Source organism: Zea mays, chromosome 5 (assembly GCF_902167145.1).
Source record: "Zea mays cultivar B73 chromosome 5, Zm-B73-REFERENCE-NAM-5.0, whole genome shotgun sequence".
Lineage (NCBI taxonomy): Eukaryota > Viridiplantae > Streptophyta > Magnoliopsida > Poales > Poaceae > Zea > Zea mays.
The window spans coordinates 58,438,467-58,458,848 of record NC_050100.1 but is presented as its reverse complement, the minus strand read 5'-3'; the positions used below and the strand labels follow the sequence as shown (position 1 = coordinate 58,458,848).

The window sequence follows — 20,382 nt, the reverse complement described above, 5'->3', positions numbered from 1 at the left end:
GCCAGCAACACCGCCCTCGCCGAGGAAAATCTTAAGGCGAAGGAACAGTCCTTGGACAGGTGGGAGACGGACCTCGCCAGGCGAGAGACATATCTCGCCTTTAGGGAAGAAATGCTCACCCGGCGATGCGAGTTGCTGGCCGAGCACGAGCTCGAAGCGGAGGAGAAAGAGAGGAAGCTGGAGGAACAGATCTGCTAGTTCAATGCAGTGCAGGCTACGCCGGGTCCCCAGGCGGTGGAGGCCACCAGGAAGGCCCTTGAAGATCTCCAGACAGAGCATCGCGCCGGGGTCCAGCGCATTGCCGAGTGGGCTAGCGAGGCGAGCACGACACTGGTGCCACTAGGGATGAGCCCCATCCCAATGTCGGAGCTACCGGCATCGATCTCCGATGCCCTCCCGGTGCTGGACTCCACCGCCGATCGCCTCCGGTGCCTAGATCAAATCCTTGGGGCTCGCCTAGGGGCAGAGGGCAGCAAGCTCTGCCGGGCGGTGGTTGAATATGTCCTAACGTGCTTCCGGAGTCACGACCCCACCATATCCTTGGTGCCGGTGATCGCTGGTCCGGTAGCCCCCTTGGAAGATGCCGCCCGGGAGAGTGTATAAGACAACGTGGAGCTGGTGGCCGAGCTCTTCCAGCGTGATCCTGCTGATGACCTGTAGAGACAAAGCAAGGGTTTCGCTGGGGAGCCACTGTAATAATTTTTGGTCTTGTAACATACTTTAAGAACCATTAATCAAGTAATCTGGAACTTATCTTGTATGTTATTTGTCCTTGCTGTGTGTAGCGTCATCAACTTCCCCCTGGTACTTGGCCCCCTGGGAGGTAGGCTCGACGTGTTGAGGCTGGATACTAGTATACCAAAGAGAAAATTGGTTGCTCGGTCCCTAGGAGGTAGTCTCTATGGCGTGAGACTACCTACCTCTCGACTGGGAGTTGTACCTGCACACAGCTTCGGCTTTGAAGTGTTAGGAGCACACCCTTAGGACCCATCGTCTGGTATCTGTCATCCTTTGATTGATGCAACAGGACCTGCAGGATTTAGCCTAGGAAGCCAAGCTATATGCCCGGACCTACAGGATCACAGTTCCAAATACTAGGGTACCCGTTGCAGAGTGGTGGATCGTGCAGGCTTAGGGTACAGAACCATGCTAAGCGGCTACATAGCTCCAGACCACTCCAGGAAGCGAGCGCCCATTCTCTAGAACTGGTCCGCAAGTTGCCGGACCCCTGTAGGCTGTAGCAGTAGAGGGGTCTTGAACTACAGGCCTGGCTACTCAATTCGGATGTCATCATACCAGCAAGGGTGGGAAACTGTATGGGTGGGTTAGATAAAAAATAATGCTTCTAAACTAAAGTAGAATGAACCATCACAAAAGCACATCTGGGGGGTAAATCCTTTCCTTATAACTTGATATACATGGGTGCAGACCAACAGGCCGAGCTTACGAGGGCGGACCTCACCGGATTGATGTACACATATGTGCAACCTAGTTACAAAGGAAGAAAACTCAACCCCCCAGTTTTGCTTTTATGGATAGAACTTACGGAGATGCTCTATATTCCAGGGATTGGGAAGAGGTACTCCTTCTGTTGTGGCAAGGCGGACACACCTGGGTCGGCATATTTCCGTCACCTTGAAGGGTCCTTCCCAACTGGGGGAGAGCTTGTGGAGCCCTTCTCGGTTCAGTACTCGCCTTAGGACTAGGTCCCTGACCCTGAGCTCCCTACTATGCACAAATCGTTGGTGGTAGCACCTGAGCGCTTGGCTGTACCGTGCATTTCGGATTGCAGCTTGCCATCTGCGTTCATCGATGAAGTCCACGTCCTCATGTCGTAGCTGTTCCTGCATAGACTCATCAAAAGACTAGACCCGTGGGGAGCCCATAATGATTTCTGGGGGAAGACAGGCTTCGGCCCTGTAGACCTGGAAGAACGGGGTCTCCCCGGTAGCTCGGCTAGGTGTGGTCCGGTTCCCCCATAGTACGCACGGAAGCTCGTTGACCCAATTTGCACCATGCTTTTTTAAGCAGTCATAGGTGCGTGTCTTGAGTCCCCTGAGGATTTATGTGTTTGCCCTCTCCGCCTAGCCGTTGCTCCTGGGATGCGCCACACACGCAAAGCAGAGCTGGGTGCCGATGCCCTCGCAATACTCCTGGAAGAGCCGACTTGTAAACTGGGTCCCGTTGTCCGTAATGATACGGCTTGGGACCCCAAATCTACAGACAATCGACTTGAGGAAGGCAACAACAGCACCCTGGGTGATACTGACCACAGGGATGGCCTCTGGCCACTTTGTGAACTTGTCGATAGCGACGAAGAGGAAATGGTACCCACCGACAGCCCTGGGGAATGGTCCTAGGATATCCACCCCCCACACGGCGAATGGCCAGGAGGGTGGAATCATTTGCAGAGCCTGAGCCGGTGTGTGTATCTGCTTTGCATGGAACTGACATGCTTTGCAAAACTTTACCAACTCAGCTGCATCCTGGAGAGCAGTTGGCCAATAGAAGCCGTGCCGGAAGGCCTTACCAACCAGTGTGCGAGATGACGAATGACTTTCGCACTCACCTCCATGGATCTCTGTGAGTAGCTCACGGCCCTCCTCCAGGGTGATGCACCGCATGAGAATGTCATTGGCGCCACGATGGTATAGATCCCCTTCCACCACCATGTATCGTTTAGCCAACCGCACTATGCGCTCTGCGGACACATATCTTCAGGAAGGATATTTTCCTTCAGTTAGTCCCGGATCTCAGAGATCCATGCATCGGGACCACTCTAAGCTACTGGTTGTGGTGCTAAGAGGTTGGCAAGACCCCCTGTAGCACACACAATCCTTGGCGGGTTCTGTAGATGGAACACCACAGGGACTGCTAGCTTCGAGGTGCTAGTCTCACCCCCTTCACCTGGTTCGGCAGGCTCGGCGGAAGGTCTCAGCAGCCATCTTTTGAAGATGCCCTCGGACACGGGTGCCCAAGTTGATGCCCTCGTAGAGAGTTTATCTACCACTGAGTTGTTAGCCCGAGGAACATGTTGCAGTTCCAGGGCAATGAAGTCCTTTCCCAGCTTCCTTACGTGGAGAGGTAAGCTGCGAGCCTAGGCTCGTTGCAGCTACATTCTCCGTGGACCTGCTTGATAATCAGCTGGGAGTCCCCCTTTACGAGGAGCTGGCGGATCCCTAGGGATAGGGCCGCAGACAAGCCAAAGATCAGTGCTTCATACTCTGCCATGTTGTTGGTGGCCTTGAACTCAAGGTGCACCATGTACTTCACTTGATCTCCGCTTGGGTCGATGAGGACCACCCCAGCACCGCCACCCTACTAGCGGGCGGACCCGTCAAAGAAGAGCGTCTAGTGGGGCTCGGTGAAGACCAGAGCCCTAGGCTGCGCAGGTGTGGGATCCGAATTGGGATCCGGACCCCCAGAAGCGCTCGGGGATGGGGTCCATTCCACGATGAAGTCAGCCAGGACCTGGCTCTTGACAGCGTGGCGAGGTTGGAAGTCCAGTTGGAACTCAGCAAGCTTCGCGACCCACTTGGCAATGTTGCCTGTGGCGTTAGAGTTGTGGAGAATGGCCCTTAACGGGTAGGAGGTCACCACCACAACCCTGTGTGCCTGAAAATAGTGGCGCAACTTCCTGGACGCAACAAGTATAGCATAGATAAGCTTGTGCGTCTCAAGATACCTGGCCTTCGCCTCATGGAGGACTTCACTGACATAGTAGACTGGCTTCTGGATGGTTCGGACCCCTGCGGTTGGTCCCGAGTCCTCAAAGTCTTGACCTTCCATCAGCACCGTGGTGGTCGGACCACCACCTTCTCCTAGGGGAACTTTTTGGCTCCCCTGGGGATGTTGTGCCGTCCTCTCGACGACCAGCACCATGCTCACCACCTCTGTAGCCGCTGCAATGTATAAGTACAACAGCTCCCCTGGCTCTAGAGCCACCAGTATTGGTAGGGACACAAGGTGCTGCTTCAACTCTTGAAAGGCACATTTTGCCTGAGTCCAAGAGAATGGGCCGGACTTCCGTAATAGCTTGAAAAAGGGTAGGGCCCTCTCAGCCAGTCTTGAGATGAAGCGGCTAAGGGCGGCCAGCGACCCCATAAGCTTCTGGACGTCCTTGATTCGGGCCGGAGGCCTCATTGCCTCAATTGCTTTGATCTTCTCTGGGTTTGCTTCAATGCCCCGGTGCGAAACCAGGAATCCCAGCAACTTCCTTGAGACACCAAAGACGCAGTTTTCTGGGTTCAGCTTCGTGTGTGTTGCCCACAGCTTGTCAAAGACCAGGGTCAAGTCTTCCACTAGAGTCAACCCTCTCTTAGTCTTGACCACGATGTCATCGACGTATATCTCTATCCTGTCCCTAATCAGGTCACCGAAGGTCTTACTCATCGCCCGTACAAATGTTGGCAAGGCGTTCTTCAGACCGTAAGGCATTACAACATAACAGTAAAGCCCATCCACAGTTACAAAAGCGGTATGCTTCCTATCTTGCCTAGACATCTGGATCTGATGAAAACCAGAGTAAGCATCTAGGAAGGACAAGAGGTTGCACCTAGAGGTAGAATCCATGATTTGATCTATTCGTGGAAGTGGATACGGGTCCTTGGGGCATGTTGGGACCATGCTTCGTCGCCGAAGGTCTTATAGAGAGAAGCGATCCTCGGATGAAGCTGTTTGTATAAAATAGCCGAAGGTTCCTCTTCGTAAAGCTTCGGCATTGCGAACCGACTTAAAGATAGAATGACCTTTTAGTCCATAAAGGTCTGGGTCAATATTGTAAGTTTTTATAAGGGGCATACTTGTAATTCCTCACAGGCTGCGTCCTGTGCCTATAAATAGGTGAACAGTACCCCCGTACTGTTCACGCTGACTTGGCATTTGCTTTTGTGTCACACTTGTATTTTCATCTCCTTCCAAGCCGAAGGTACATTTATAATTCAATATTGTCACTATTTCTCTATGATGAAATAATAAAGTTAAATAAATAATGTTATATGATTATTCATGTTATCTTTTATGTTTCATATGCTTCGTCTTTCATTAATGTATACTGTAATGATGAAGGTTAATCCTTCATGACCTTCGTCCAGAGATCGTTATATCCTAAGGGAAATAATGCTTCAAAGGACGAAGGACCTTAACGTTTAACATTTTCTATGTTGCCTTGTTCTTAACTCATAGCGTTTGAGAACAAGTCCCCAACATTGGCGCCCACCTCCGGTGAACTCACTTCCACTTTTTGAGCTGATGGCTTCGTTCAACGACCAAGCTGGAGCTGCTTCGGACCCGAAGCTGGTACTACCAATCACAGGTGGCTCGTCCTCAGAGCCAGCTAACAAGAAACAGAAGAAGGAAGCACAGAGAAGGGTACAGCATGTTGGGGTGCAAGGACCCTTCATCAAGACAAGATGGTCTCACATTCCTATTACCTTCTCCCAAGAGGACCTTCAGCTCAAAGATTACCCACACAACGATGCCATGGTTATCTCTTGTGTTATCAAAGGATTTCTGGTCCACAATGTCTTGGTTGACACAGGCAGTGCAGCTGACATCATATTTGCTAAAGCCTTCAGACAAATGCAAGAGCCAGAAGATAAGATTCATGATGCTACACATCCTCTCTGTGGCTTCGGAGGAAGACAGATTGTAGCACTGGGCAAGATCACCATGTCAGTGACCTTCGGATTCATCAACAAAACTAGAACTGAGCAAGTTGTGTTTGACATTGTTGACATAGAATATCCTTACAATGCAATTATTGGTCGTGGTACTCTTAATGCCTTCGAAGCAATCCTTCATCCTGCTTATCTTTGCATGAAGATACCTTCGGATCAGGGACCCATTGCTATCCATGGAAGTCAGGAAGCCGCAAGAAGGGCCGAAGGTAACTGGACTGACTCCAAAGCAATCCATAATATAGATGGAGCCGAAGCTTGTGAACCGTACAAATTCAGAAGGGAGAAAGCAGCTTCAGCAGATCAGCCGAAGCCCATGCTCTTATGTGAGGACATAGCAGAGCAGAAGGTACTGTTAGGCTCTCAACTATCCGAAGAGCAGGAAAAAACTTTGATAAGGTTTTTGTTCAATAACAAAGATGTTTTTGCATGGTCAGCCAATGATCTATGCGGAGTTAATAGGGATGTCATTGAGCACTCGCTCAATGTCGATCCATCTTTCAGACCCAGAAAGCAAAGGCTTCGGAAAATGTCAGATGATAAGGCCGAAGGTGCTCGCAACGAAGTCAAAAGACTCCTCAGTGCAGGAGTTATCAGAGAAGTAAAGTACCCAGAATGGCTGGCTAACACTGTTATGGTAAAAAAGGCCAATGGCAAGTGGCGAATGTGCATCGATTTCACAGATCTTAACAAGGCTTGTCCGAAGGATGAATTCCCGTTACCAAGGATAGACTCTTTAGTTGATGCAGCAGCTTCGTCAGAGCTCATGAGTCTATTAGACTGCTATTCAGGCTATCACCAAATTTGGATGAAGAAGGAAGATGAGCTGAAGACTAGCTTCATCACTCCAAGTGGCACATATTGCTATCTTCGGATGCCTGAGGGGCTCAAAAACGCTGGAGGAAGTTTCAGTCGAATGACTGCGAAGGTTCTTCAATCCCAAATAGGCAGAAATGTGTTAACTTATGTTGATGACATCATTGTCAAAAGCACGAAGCAGGAGAATCATATTGCTGATCTGCAGGAGACCTTCGCCAGTTTCAGGCAAGCTGGCTTAAAGTTAAATCCAGAAAAATGTGTCTTCGGAGTGAAGAAGGGGAAATTTCTTGGATGCTTGGTTTCAACAAAGGGGATTGAAGCTAATCCAAGTAAAATTGAAGCTATACTTCGGATGGAGCCACCAACTACGAAGAAGGGAGCTCAAAGATTGACAGGAAGATTGGCATCTCTCAATAGATTCATATCCAGATCAGCAGAGAGAAATTTACCATTCTTCGAAGTGCTGAAGTCAGCCGAAGTCTTTCAATGGGGATCAATCCAACAGAAGGCTTTTGAAGAATTAAAACAGTATTTAATAGATCTAACAACATTGACCCCACCAATGCCAGGGGCTCCTTTGTTATTATATGTGGCAGCTTCGCACTCAGCGGTAAGTGCAGCGCTTGTCCAGGAGAAGCTTGATGGTCAAGTTAAGAGGCAGGCCCCAATATATTTTGTATCCGAAGTTCTTAGTTTGTCAAAGAAAAATTATACAGAGCTGGAGAAGATACTGTATGCTGTCTTGATGGCCTCCAGGAAGCTTCGGCACTATTTCCAAGCTTACAACATAATTGTTCCTTCTTCGCAACCTCTGAAGGATATTATGAGGAACCGAGAAGCTACTGGAAGGATTGGAAAATGGGCTGCAGAGCTCAATGAATTTTGTATTGAATATGTTCATAGATCTTCGATTCAGTCACAGGCACTGGCAGACTTTATTGCTGATTGGACGCCAGGGGCTCAGGAGGAGGGAACAAATAAAGACAACGAAGCCTGGACAGTGTTTTGTGATGGATCTTGGGGAACCTTCGGAGCAGGAGCGGCTGCTGTGTTGGTTTCACCTTCCAAAGTCAAAACTTGTTATGCAGCAAAGCTTGATTTTAATTGCACAAACAACATTGCTGAGTACGAAGCATTGATTCTAGGTCTTCGAAAGTTAAAAGCAATGGGAATCAGAAGAGCCATACTTAAAACTGATTCCCAGGTTGTTTCGGGTCATATTGACAAAAGTTGCAAGGTTAAGGATCCGAAGCTTGAAAAATATCTGGATATGGTTCGAAGAGTTGAAGCTTCCTTCGAAGGGTTTTCTGTCAAAAATATCCCTAGAGGACAAAATGAGCATGCTGATTTGCTAGCTAAGTCAGCAGCCCAGGGGCTGCCTTTACCTTCGGATGTATTTTTCGAAACAATAAAAGCACCTTCGGTGGAACTTCTTGAAAGAGCAGTTCTTAATATATCTCCTGTTTTTAGCGAAGATTGGAGAACCGAGATCATCTCTTACCTTCAGGGTAAGTTTCTTTCAGATGACGAAGCTTATAACAAGAGGATAGAAGCAAGAGCTCGCCCATATGTCATGATAGAAGGGGAGTTGTATAAACATGGAGTTTGTGCTCCGCTGCTTAAATGCTTATCTAGAACCGAAGGTATAGAGTTAATGAAAGAAATACATGCAGGCCTGTGTGGATCTCACATTGGATCTAGGCCGTTACTCGGAAAAATTTTCCGTCAAGGGTTTTATTGGCCGAAGGCAGCTTCGGATGCAGCAGAATTGGTTCAAAAGTGCGAAGGTTGTCAGAAATGTGCAAGAGATCAAAAACAACCTTCGTCCTTGACACAGCTCATACAACCCACTTGGCCATTGCAAAGGTGGGGCCTTGACTTGTTAGGTCCGTTACCACCAGCCCAAGGGAACCTGAGATATGTTGTGGTAGCTGTGGAATATTTTTCTAAATGGATTGAGGCGAAGCCTTTAGCCACAATAACTTCGGCTACCATCCAAAAATTTTTCTGGCAGAATATTGTTTGTCGTTTTGGGGTGCCAAAGGCTATCACTGTGGACAATGGAACACAGTTTGACTCCGAAGCTTTCAGGGATTTCTGTGACCAAATTGGTACGAAGATCCATTTCGCATCAGTCAGGCACCCGGAGTCAAATGGACTCGTTGAAAGAGCCAACGGCATTATAATGACAGGAATAATGAAGCTAATCTTCAATCAACCTAGAGGAAAATGGCCAGATCAGCTAACCAAAGTGGTGTGGAGCCACAACACGACAACATCAAGATCTACAGGCTTCACTCCATTCAAGTTGTTATTCGGTGACGAAGCAATAACTCCAGAAGAAGCTAAAGCCGGATCAATAAGGATAGTAGCTTCGGCAGAATCAGATTCCGAAGCTGCTTATTCTATAGAAAAAGATGCTTTAGAAGGGATCAGACTGCAAGCCGTGGAGAATATTAATAAATATCAAGCTGAAACAGTCAAATGGCGGGATAGCCAGGGCACTTGGTGCTTCGGAGGGTGGCCAACCCGGAAACAGTGGGCAAATTGCAGCTGAAATGGGACGGGCCTTTCTTAGTAGCATCTTCGTCAAGGCCCGGTTCATACAGATTGAAGACATGGACGACAACGACATTCCTAGATCTTGGAATGCGGATGAGCTTCGGCGATATTATGTATAATTCGATGTAATTTTTCACATTTTTATTTTTTCTTTCATGGCACCCTTTTCCTTTCCAAAGGGGGAGAAAGGTTTTTAATGGGGCCAGCATATGTAATTTCCTTTTTAATCTTATAAGAGCAAAATCCCCCAAAGAATGTAAATGTAAAAGCTGAGAGCGCACCATCGAGTGCCGAAAAGTAAAAGCGAAGAAGCTCCAAAGACGTTCCTAAGGGAATGCAGAGCTTATACCGCCTAAGTAAAAGGCGAAGAAGCTCCAAAGACGTTCCTAAGGGAATGCAGAGCTTATACCGCCTAAGTAAAAGGCGAAGAAGCTCCAAAGACGTTCCTAAGGGAATGCAGAGCTTACAGCGAAAAGTCAACGCTGATTCCGCCAAAAGTAAAGGCGAAGAAGCTCCAAAGTCGTTCCTAAGGGAATGCAGAGCTGAGGTGTGAATGTTTTTAAGAAAATAATGGCTATGAATATGGCTTCGGATACGTGTTTGGCCATTCATTTGCACAACACATTACATCATAGCATTTGCATTCATAAACATTCATCTAGGCATATGTAGGATAATCATCTTCATCACATAAAATGGTTGCTTCGGCAAGAAAAGGAAAAAGAAAGGGAAAAAAGAGCTTCGTACACAAAAAAGAAGGGAAACTGTTGTTTTTATAAATGAGAGCTTCGGTAAAAAGGAAAATGTTGTTTTCTATGCTTCGTTGCGTACGAAAAGAAGGGAAGGTGTTTTTTTTTCGCCTTCGGCTCAAAAAAGGAGATTTCGTCCACATCAAAGCATTTCTCATACATCAGTCAAAAGGTTAAGGATATATTACAAGGTATGGATAGTATACATGGAAGTTTTGTTTACATTTACAAAAGTTCTCAAAAGTTTTTCAAGTACTGTCTGCAGTCTATTATCTAAACCACCAAGGAGCTTCGGTTTCGACGTTATTTTTGATCATCAGCTTCGGCTTCGTCATCCTACATGAATAGGGTCATTGGAAGTCAGAATCAAGTTCATAGGAAAAGGTAAGCACAAGGTATGATTTCTTACTGGATCAAGGTGGCTACGAGCTTCGTCTCCAGCTTTCTCTCGACCACCTTTTGTCCATATCATCTTTACAAATCGATTCGAGATGCTTCGGGCGAGATCAGGGATGTCATCCAGGATTGATGGTGACAAAGTAAAATTTGGCCTATTGACAATTTTCCCATGATCACAGCCAGCTTTCATGAAGGCTGCAGCAGTCCCTCGAGAAGCCACCCAGGCACAGAAGTCACCATGCCCAGCTATGACTTCGTCGAGCTCGTCAATTTCCCCCTCAATGTGTTCGAAGGTTTTTGGTAGGTCTTCAGTTGAGGGGGTAAACTTTTCGCTACTAGCTCCAACTGAATGAAAAATCTTTCTTAGTCGCTGAATGCACTTGTTGCTAAATTCTAGGCATTTTTCTTGAAGATTTGTCAGTAGTTTTCTCAAATCCGAATTTTGCTGAGCTTCGGCTTCAAGTTTTGCATTGAGATCTTGTCTTTCTTGTTCGAACTGCTCAGACTGGCGGAGAAGCTTCGTGTTCAGTTCTAATATTTTTGCTTCAGCTTCCGCCAGTAAACCTTCGGTTGCCTGGAGTTCAAAGTTCTTTTTCTCAAAAGCATCTGATTGCTCCTTTATTTTGTTTTCCAAATTTCCAATTATAACTTCATGCTTTTTATCTTCAAGATCTTGCTGCATTTGCAAGGCTTTGCTCAATAGCATACTCTACACAAACACAACCTTCGTCAGACATGTTTTTATTAGAAGCAATAAAAGTTAGGGGACAAGTCATTTACCTTGAAGTTGGAGTAAAACAAACTACCAACGACATGCTGTCGTCGGTAGCGGCTGATATCTGCTTCTAGCTTCGGAAATCCAATACTCTTGGACAGAGTACTAATAACTCTGGCCCCTGTTTGGTCCCGAATACACTCTAATTTCTCATCATCAACACCTCCGAAGAGGAGTGCCCCAGGTTTGTATCCGCAGGATTGGGCATACTCTTTAAGCTCTTCTATTTCAGCTTTTGTTAGATGTTCTCCAACTAAGTTTTGGAACGCGAAGGTTTCGTTTTTTGAAGCTTCGTCAGCAATTTCTTTTCCTTTCTTTGACGCTACGGTCACAGTTTCTCCGGCAGCAGTAGCAGCTTCTTCTGCAGCCATGTCTAGTAGCATTTGGTCAATATGTTCAATTGTGCTCTCTAAATTAAAATCTTCAGCTGAAGTAACTTCGGCGGCTGCGGCCTCCGAAGGTGCAATTTCAATATCTGCTCCCTCTGCAGCCGCTCGTGTTTTTTGGGCCGAAGCTCTTGGCGGCGTTTTGTCAATTACCTCTGTCACGGTAATGATTCTTTGTTTCTTTGCTTTGATTGTTTTCCTTGATTTCTCGGGCTCCTTGTCCTTCTGAAAAAACTTTGTCAGTTGAGGACCCAGTGGACTTAGCTTCGCAGGTAAAGATTCAGTCATTACCTTCAGAATTTCCTCAACAACAGCAGCAGAAGGCGATGCGGGAGTTTCTTCTGCTTCGGATATTTGTTGCTTCGGAGAAGAAGTTTTCTTTTTCTTTTGAATTTTCTTCTTTATTGGTTCTTTTTCACCTTCATCTAAGGCTTCAGTTGCCCTTTTCCTTTTTTGGCCCCTGGCACCTTTGTTCAGATCTTCGTAGTCTGGGTATTCGAAGCCCAGGGCGTCCAATACTCGATTCAGTCTTCGTTTTGGACGGCTGCCGAAGGCTGCAGTCATCAATTGATCTTCTTTCTTGGAATAATTACCAAGTATTTCGTTGCACATCACTTCAATCGTATCTAGCCACTCTTGGCAAGGAGTTTTAAAGAATTTCTTAAATTTGAAGTAGTAAGGCAAGCGTACAAGTTCACCCTTTTTCTTTTCCCCCTCCAGCTTCGGCATTTCCCACTCTTTTACACTAGGGAAAACTTTGAAAGCCAAGAATTCCTGGACCAGGTCTCTTGTACTGATATTTTCTGCAATTATTTTGAATTCATACATTGCTTTTTGAGTTGGACCCTCTGGCAACATGTGGCACTGGGGGCGGGTTTCTCCGAAGGTCAGTTCCAGTGGGCTTTGCACAAGTTTTTCTTTATCATCATCAACCTTAACATAGAACCATTCCGATTTCCACCCAGCTGCCCATTTGCTTCGGTAGCTGATCACAGGATACTTCGTAGTTTTCCGATAAGCAAAATTATAACAACCAAAGTTCTCATGTAAACCATCCTTTCTAGCCTTTGTCTGATAGTGCAGTTCGTGAACTCGGCAGAAGCTGTCAGCAAATGGTTCCATCGCCTGGCTTCGGAGTGCCCAAATGTAAACACTAAGCCTAACGATAGCGTTAGGGGTTAGCTGGTGAAAATAGATTCCAAAATTCTTTAATATCTCTGCAATAATCCCATGAAGGGGGAATCTCAACCCAGCCTTTAAGAAGCTTTTAAAAATAACAATTTCATCTTTCTCCGGCTTTGGGGTAGTCTCTTCTCCTCCGAAGCGTAGTAGCTTCTTTTGATTTTCAGTAAAATAGCCTGACTTTACCATCTTGGACAAATCAGCCTTCGAAACAGTAGATTTCCCGAAGTCCAAATGGCTGGGTTTGCTTGGTGTGGCAAGGTGATAATCATCTTCGGAGTCTGTTTCCTCTGCTTCTTCTCCTTCTGCTTCAGCGATTGCTTGTTCTGCATCATCAATAGGAATCTTTTCCGAAATCACTAGCCCGGACCGTTGCATGGCTTCGGAGATAGGGACGGTCTCCGAAGCTTCAGTTTCCTCCCCCTCGCGTTCAACCCTAGCGGTAGAACGGACTCTTGCCATTTAGCTAAGAACTTGTGAAACTTTAATACTTTTTTCTCCGAAGCAGGTTTCAAGATGGAGCTTCGTTCAATTCTGACAAACAAGCTTCGGCGATGGTTACAAATTTTGGCAGCAAAACAGTGCAAATAGCAGTAAATGCTGTGGTAACTTCACACCTACTCGTCTGTTTATATAGTGCCGCAGGTAAGAAGGCGAAGCGCCAGAAGTTTTACACCAGGCGGACACCCGCTCGCACTCGCTGTACGGTGGGCCGCAAAGACTGAACAGTAATTCTGCACGGTGGGGCCGCCACGCGCAGGGAAATTGAATCGTTTCTCGACAACGAGCTCAGGGAAGGTGTTTTTTGAGACCTTCGGCGCTCCGAAGCTTAAGAAACTTTTTTCACGGATCAAGCTCGTTACGAAAAACGATCTAGCACCGCGAAAGGGGCTACTGTTGGGACCATGCTTCGTCGCCGAAGGTCTTATAGAGAGAAGCGATCCTCGGATGAAGCTGTTTGTATAAAATAGCCGAAGGTTCCTCTTCGTAAAGCTTCGGCATTGCGAACCGACTTAAAGATAGAATGACCTTTTAGTCCATAAAGGTCTGGGTCAATATTGTAAGTTTTTATAAGGGGCATACTTGTAATTCCTCACAGGCTGCGTCCTGTGCCTATAAATAGGTGAACAGTACCCCCGTACTGTTCACGCTGACTTGGCATTTGCTTTTGTGTCACACTTGTATTTTCATCTCCTTCCAAGCCGAAGGTACATTTATAATTCAATATTGTCACTATTTCTCTATGATGAAATAATAAAGTTAAATAAATAATGTTATATGATTATTCATGTTATCTTTTATGTTTCATATGCTTCGTCTTTCATTAATGTATACTGTAATGATGAAGGTTAATCCTTCATGACCTTCGTCCAGAGATCGTTATATCCTAAGGGAAATAATGCTTCAAAGGACGAAGGACCTTAACGTTTAACATTTTCTATGTTGCCTTGTTCTTAACTCATAGCGTTTGAGAACAAGTCCCCAACAGGGCAGGCCTTATTGAGGATGGTGTAGTCGATGCACATCCGAAGCTTCCCGTTTGCCTTGGGAACGATGATTGGATTGACCAACCATACTGGGTGATGGACCTCTTCGATGAAGCCAGCGTGTAGCTGCTTCCGGACCTCCTCACGGATGAAATCCTGCAGCTCAACAGACTGTCTCCAAGGCTTCTGACTCACCGGTTTGGCATCAGGGTGGATCTTCAGATGGTGCTCAATCACCTCCCTGGGGATCCCAGGCATCTGCGACGATTCCCATGCGAACACATCGACATTTACTTGGAGGAAGGCGACGAGTGTGATTTCCTATTTTTCCTTCAGATTGCCCACGATGCGGGTGGTCTGGGAGGAATCCACGCCAACCTGGATGGTTTTGACGGGACCACCGTCTGCTTCGGATGGCTGCACCTTTGGCACCTTGGTAGGCTCCTTGGTACAGGAAGTCGAGGGGTCCCTCCCCCCGTCATCTGGGCGAGCAGTTTCTGCCGCCAGGGCGTGCAACTTCTCGACGACTGCAAGCGTAGCGACGCGGTCGCCCCGCACGGTGAGGACCCCAGCAGGGGACGACATCTTGAGGACCAAGTACCCGTAAGGGGCAATGGCCATGAACCGGTACAAGGTCGGCCTGCCAATGATGGCATTGAAAGGGAGGTTAACCTCCATGACATTGAACTGGACGTTCTCTGTGCGGAAGTTCTCCTCGGTCCCGAATGTAACCGGGAGTGCGATGCTCCCAAGGGGATACATCGGTTGAGGGCCCACTCTGGAGAATGGGTGAGAGGGTCCTAGTCGGGATCCTGGGATCTATAGCTGCTTGAACGTAGCATGACTGATGACGTTGAGCCCAACCCCACCGTCAATCAGGACATGATGCAGCCTCATGTTGGCGATGATAGGGGCGGTGATGAGTGGTAGTATACCGGCCCCTGCCATGTTTTCGGGGCAGTCGGATGCCCCGAAGGAGATAGTGGTGCTCCTGCATCGCTGATGTGGAGCAGCCTTCGGGACCCTTGGGGTTGTCGAAAGGACCTCTCAGCGCAGGGACTTCACGTTCCTACGGGAGGCCCAGCTCCCATCGTACATCACATACAACTTCTTGTGGCGGTCGTTGTCGTCACCGGAGTCGGAGTCTCCAGTGAAGACGTCCTTGAGGACTCCCTCAAGGGACTGATACCCAAGGTCCCGTTCTCCCGCGGCCGTGTCACCTTCGTCGACCTTCTCCTTGCCAGGCCGGCGATGAGGCGGCGAGTCATCCTTGGAGGCCTGCTCGTGCCGTTCGCTGATGCGCTTCGCGAGCTTGAGGATCTCGCGGCATTCCGAGGCACTGTGGCGACTGTTGGGGTGGACAGGGCATATGACCCACTGTTGCCTCCCTGTTGCCATGGGCACTTGCTGCACTCGTTCCGGCCCCCAGCCACGGCTGCGGCGACCGTAGCAGCAGACTGTGGCCTATCATGGTCGCGCTTCTTCTTCTTCTTCTTGTTGCCGCCCTAGGTGGCGGCACCTGAGCCACCCGTCTAGGTGACTCCGGTTTGCGGTGCCATGCACGGCCCTTGGCAGCTCTAGCACATTTGTCGGCCCGAGCGAAGAGCGTAGTGACAGTTTCCACGTCATGCATCACCAATTTCTCCAACATCTTCTCATCACGTACACCTTGTCGGAAAGCAGTGATAATGGAGGCATCGGAGACACGAGGTATAGTCCCTTGTACCTTGGTGAAGCGGGAGATGAAAGCCTGGAGAGTCTACCCGGGTTCCTGCCTTACGGCATGGAGATGAGCCTCCACACCATGCTGCTGATAAGCGCTGGCAAAGTTCGCTGTGAACCATGCATAGAGCTCTTCCCAAGAGTAGATGGACCCTGAGGTGAGGTTCATGAGCCAGGTCCGGGCCAGCCCGGTCAAGGCTACATGGAAGTAGCTCGCCATGACGGCAGTGTTTCCACCAGCTGTCGTAATGGCGGTGACGTAGACCTACAAGAATTCCGACGGGTTTGACGTACCGTCGTACTTCTCCGGCAGGTGTGGCCGGAACTTGGGTGGCCAAGTCGCCACGCGGAGATGATCCGCTAGTGTGGCATAGCCCACACCGACCAATGGGACACCCGCCTGGATTCGGGTGTACCTTGGAGTTTGTGGCGCAACTGGAGCGAAGTCTTGGTCGAGGTTGCGACCCTCAAAGTTTTGCCGGCGCTCACGCGCCCTCTCCAGAGAGACTCGAGCATCCTCGCCCGCGTGCCTACGGTTGAGCTCTGTCCGCAGGTCATCAGCCCTCTCTAGAGAGATTCGAGCATCCTCGCCCGCATACCTGCAGTTGAGCTCTGCCCGCAGGTCGTCAGTCCGTGCAGCCCTCACTGAGGGTGAGCGCACAGATGCAAATGCCTCGCGTTGACGCTAGAATGATCGAGGCTCGGGCCTGGCTGAGCCAGAATGCGCCAGGCCGAGGAGACAGTCTACATCCTCGCACCACTGCCTCATGGCCCCCGGCGAGGCCGTGGAACTTGGGGGGTTGCGTAGCAACTCCCTGGCTGCAGACAATGCCCCACTAGGAGCAACCCTCGACGGAGCCCTGGATGTCTGCGCAGGCATGTGCTGCTGCGCAGCGTGCGTAGCAGCAGCACCAGGAGCAGGGCGTTAAGAGCCTCGTGGCACGGAAGATGCTGCCCCTTCCTCCATCCGGAAGTCCTCGGGAGACAAGTTGCGGTGCTCGACGATCTGAACCATCGTGTTGAGAAAGAAAACAAACAAAAAACCTAAAGCCAAAGCCCCCTACCTGGCGCGCCAAATGTTGGAGAGAAAATCCTCCAGCCGGGTGGCGGAATGCACCCGCCCTAATCCTAAGATGAGGAGGGAGCCTAAGTGGTTGCCTGTTTGGTGAATTTCGGATGAACATAAGAGGACTCGAGGGATTATAGTGGTTCGGGCCACAAGAGCATAATACCCTACCTCCACTGTATGTAAGTTGTATTGAGCGTATGTATTGAGCCTGCGATTGAGTGTGTCCCTTGTAACGCTGTGTCCCTTCCCTTTTATAGTTTAAGGGAGGTACATTCAAGGATGTTGAGCCCTGATATGCGGGCCTAGGAGCATAATGGTAGGAATACATTATGTGAATAGTAAATGCTGGCAGCACATAAAGATCCTCCGCCTTAGTAACGCATGAGTAATCAGCGGGAGTCATGATGACCGTAGTCCATGCAGCATTGATAGTCAGTAACCCTTTTCTTGGAAACATGCGAATAATGGTGAGTAACAACATGGCCCACGTATCGTGGTCTGAGCACGCCCCCTATCAGTGGAATGGACAGGCGCACGTCTTATCCATAATGAATGTGAAGGCGCGCGTAGCCCAGAGGCGTCATGCTAGGTTCCGCCCGTTGGCTTATGCCGCACGCAGTATGCCACATGGCAGCATCGGGTCTCCGCCTGAGCGGGGAGCAGGAGTGTATGCGGATAGGCCCGAATCCCACCAGACCAGGTCTGGACACGTGTTGGCACTGGACCCCGCCTGGGCTCTAATTAAGGCCCGGGTGTGTTCTGTCCTGGAACCTTGGGACCCTACTGTTGGTGGCCCGGACCCCATACGGGGGATCTGGATCCCATTCTAGGGGTCCGGTCCGTACACGTGGGGGTCCTAGACCAAACTTGGAGGTCCAGACTGTATATCCAGGGGTCCGGCACTTTCCCATGGGGTCCGGACTCACTGTTGATGCCTTGGAGTATATCACTTTCTCTGGACATGTGGCGGCCCCGGACCCGCCCATGTGGTGGGGTCAGACGCTGTTGCTGACCGAGAGTTGTCGCCCGAGGCTGGGGCGAGTCATGGCCTGGTCCCACATACAGCTCTTTTACCACGCGACTAAGAGTAGCCGCGTGAGTACTATGCTTTTATACAGCAGTAAGGGGTACCCTAGTTTCAGGGTACCGACAATAGTCAACACAAACACTTGGACTAACTAGTTTGTTCTAGAATTCATGTGTTACATGTGCATAAGGTTCAACACAAACCAATAAAAGATTCAAGTTAGGGACTCAACTTGAAACAGAGCAAAGGACCTGAGTGTGCTGAAGAATGGCACACCAGACTATCCGGTGTGCCACCAGACAGTGTCCGGTGCACCGGGACCGTACAGGTGTCAACCAGCCACTCTCGGGAAAACAAAGGCGCACTCTGCTATAATTCACCAGACTGTCCGGTGAGCCAGCGGAGCAATGGCTATCTGCACGCAACGGTCGACTCTGACAGATCAACAGTGCAACGTAGAAGTCAGAGCAGGAAGTCAGACGGGCACCAAACTGTCCGGTGCCGCAAGAGGACAAAGCTCCAATGGTCAACTCGGCTCCGAACCCTAACGGTTGGGTGACGTGGCGGCACACTAGACACTGAACAGTGTCTGTCCGGTGGCGCACCAGACTGTCTGATGCGCCCATCGCCAGCAGCCTCCCCATCGGCTACCTAAGTGGTTGGGGGCTATATATACCCCCCAACCACCACAACCTTTGGCATCCAAGTTTTTCAGAGATCACATTCAATACAAGAGCTAGTGCATTCACTCCATGACACATTTCCAAAGATCAAACCCTCTCCAAGCCTAGAATTCAACTGAAACATTTAGTGACTTGTGAGAGAGAGTGTGTTCGTGTTGTTTTGCGCTCTTGTTTCTTGGATTACCTTTCTTCTTTTCCTATTCTTATTCTCAAGTGTTTTGTAAGCGAGGCAAGGGTCACCAAGTGTGTGGTGGTCCTAGCGAGGTCTTAGTGACCCATGAGATTAAGGAAGAAGGCTCACTCGGTCTAAGTGACCGTTTGAGAGAGGGAAAGGGTTGAAATAGACCCGGTCTTTGTGACATCCTCAACGGGGACTAGGTTCTTTGGAACTGAACCTCGGTAAAACAAATCACCATGTTCACTCGCCTTATTTCTTGGTTGATTTGTTTTCCCTCTCTTTCCGACTTGAATTTAACTCTAACGCTAACCCCGGCTTGTAGTGTGTGTTTAAAGTTATAAATTTCAGGTTTCGCCTATTCACCCCCCTCTAGGCGACTTTCAATTGGTATCAAAGTCTGGTGCTTCATTAGAGTCTAACAACTCGAAGTGATGTTTGGAGAACACACCAAGAAGGAGATAATGACCGGTGACAAGTCCGCAATTGGGGAGGACTCCGTCAAGAGAGTCCGGCAACAAATAGAAGGAGGAATCCTCTTCCTCCATCAAGTCGCATCGAAAAGGTGACAAGAAGAAGAAGATGAAGAAGGTGGTCTACTACGAGATCGACTCTTCGTCACCTTCCACATCGAGCTCTGAGTTATCCACCGCTTCTAAGCGCCATGAGCGCAAGAAGTATATTAAGATGCCCCTACGCTATCCCCGTATTTCAAAGCATGCTCCATTACTTTCCGTACCCTTAGGCAAACCCTCATATTTTGATGGTGAGGATTATTGTATGTGGAGTGATAAAATGAGGCATCATCTAACCTCACTCCACGAAAGTATTTGGGATATTGTTGAGTATGGAGCATAGGTACCTAAGGTGGGGGGACAAAGACTATGACTTGACCGAGGCCGCCCAAATTGCGCACTTTAACTTCCAAGCCATGTGTATACTCCTCGCCTCCTTGTGTCGAGAGGAGTATAACAAGGTGCAAGGCTTAAAAAGTGCCAAAGAAATTTGGGACGTCCTTAAGACCGCGCATGAAGGGGACGAGGTGACTGTTGGGGGCTTGTTCTCAAATGCTATGAATTAAGAACAAGACAACATAAAAATGTTAAATGTCGAACTCCTTCGTCCTTAGAAACAGTATCTCCCTTCGGGTATAATGAATCTCGGACGAAGGTTACGAAAGAAAAGACCTTCGTTAGGTTGATAAATGGTTAAACAGAGTAAATATATATATAATGTGCGAGTAATAATACCAGCAATATCATCGATATATTCCCATTATTAAATTCATAAAAACGAATTACAAATGTACCTTCAGATTGATGTAAAGTAAAGGTACAGACGTGATGCGAAAAAGCGTATGCCAAGTCAGCGTGAACAGTACGGGAGTACTGTTCACCTATTTATAGGCATGGGACGCAGCCCGTGTAAAATTACATTGATGCCCTTTACATTTATCAATAACTACAGTAATTCTTCGAGGTCCAATTTGGCTTTTCATCTTTAAGTCGGTTCCTCTTTTCTGTTATTGTGCCGAAGCCTTTCTGCACATAGCTTCGTGATCGTCTTATCCTTCGTCATGATCGTTTTTCATTCCAGTCACGCTTCGTCTTAACCATGCTCTTGTATATTCGCGACCTGACTCCGAAGGTGCCTGTTCCGAAGGTGCCTG

The 20,382-nt window shown here is 48.5% G+C and overlaps 1 pseudogene; it reads left to right on the top strand.

The window, feature by feature from the left end:
- The first annotated feature begins 360 nt into the window (after positions 1-360).
- LOC103628217 (uncharacterized) overlaps positions 361-20,382 on the top strand; it is a 128,755-nt pseudogene continuing 108,733 nt past the window's right edge.